Genomic DNA, 1,934 nt, shown 5'->3' on the forward strand with positions numbered 1-1,934 from the left:
CAGACAGACAGATAGACAGATAGATAGATACATAGATAGATAGACAGACAGACAGACAGACAGATACACAGATAGATAGATAGATAGAGAGTTAACTGTGTAACGGTGTGTGATAAAAGAACACGCACTGACGGCACTGGAAAGAGAATGACTGTCTGACCTGAGGTCAAAGATTCTTCAAAAGTCCCTATACAATACAATAACCTCTGAGCCTTGGTCCCAGCTTCCGGCTCAATATTGTTTCCTGATAGAATCAACGTACTAGTCTCTGTGGAAAACTACTGGCATGATTGCATCCCTAACCATTGTTGTTGTGATGAAGCTGGAGGACAGATAAGGATGTGCTTTCTGAGTTACGAACAGTTGCAAAACATCGGTTCAGGGCTCCACCTCGCAAACTGATAGTATCGTAGTACAGGAACCGGAACCAGTAGATTCTCTGTATGTAACTTATTTGCCTGTTTATTCTCTGTTTTAAGGGATAGAGGAGTCCTGCTGGAGGCTGGGGCGAGGATGTGCTCAGACGTCACAGGCTGCCACAAAGTCTAGGGAGACTGTCTGGGGAGATGGTGGGCCACCACAACCGCTGTTGCGTGAACCACAACATGTTGTGGTAAACAGGATGAGGTCAGTGGAGTACCTGGGACCACACAAGAGATTCCTGAGAAAGAATCATCACCCACATAGGCAGGTTCTTGTGGTCAGTTCAGATTGTGCTTCCTGGATCTCCTGGACCTATGTGAGAGGTTCAAATGCATTTATCTCCACGAGATATATTTCGGTTTTGACCAAAGTAAGCTTTAAATATGTGTTGCGTTAGATTACCCCTTCTTCCATACTGTATGTTGGTGCAATTTAATAAAAAAAACTTTATATTATAATTATTATAAATATAAACATATTAGATCTGCAAGGTTTACAGTATTTTTTCATCGTCGTCTAGATGCGAACGTGCGTGATAAAAAAAAAAAAAAAACATTGTAAAAGCTGTCGCAGTCAGCGTGCTGTGATTTGGCCAATCAGATGCGGCCCCGGACACGTGCCATGCACGCACAGCGTTTAGCCAATCAAATGCCACCTCAGCCAACTTTCTTGCAGGACCGGTATTCATATGAAAAGCTAGGGAATTCACAATGAATTAATAAGACAATTTATGTCTTTATGTTTGGTGAATAATCGCTCTGTTGTTATGTGTTTTCATCCCGGATTTGAGTTTATTATTTTATTTTTTCGTTTTGATTAAACTGGGCTTTTATTTTGAAAGGGATCTCCGGCGTAGTTACGGAGTTGGTTGTAAATTGGTGCCGCGCAGTGACTATACACTGTATAGGTCTTGTACCTTACTAATTAGGTTAAACCTTACTCATCTTTAATGGTTTGCCTTGTGAGGTAAATTCTGTGGTTTTATCCGTTTTGAGAGAAAAACTAGGTTATTCAAGTGGGCATCTGGCGCCCCTATGTGGACAAATATAACATTCTATTCCGGGTAATTTCTGTTTTTTAAGGTTGTGGTTATGTTAGACATGTTTTTATAAGAAATTCGTTTTTTATAATCACTTTAATATATATATATATATATATATATATATATATAGACATTGTAATTTAAATTTAAAGATTTGTTATTAACTATCGTGCACAAATGGACACGCCTGTTCCTTTGCTCTCCAGACCAAAAAAGTTATTTGTTGTTTGTTTGTCAATTCTTAATTAAAAACATGTAATAATAAACCTTACGTGTCCACGTCCTTCCCCTTCATCCTTTTTTATTGTGTGCTGTTTTCTCTAATTTTATTGAAGATTTTTTTTTAAAAAAACAAAAATTCCCAGAAATGCCTTAAAATGCAAGATTATATCCTAAACCATGCTGCCAAGTGAATATTTTGTGTTTTAATTTCAAAATAAAAATAAGGCATTTTGGGGACTTTTTATTT

This window comes from Cynoglossus semilaevis, chromosome 11, assembly GCF_000523025.1.
Source record: "Cynoglossus semilaevis isolate Cse_v1.0 chromosome 11, Cse_v1.0, whole genome shotgun sequence".
Classification (NCBI taxonomy): domain Eukaryota; kingdom Metazoa; phylum Chordata; class Actinopteri; order Pleuronectiformes; family Cynoglossidae; genus Cynoglossus; species Cynoglossus semilaevis.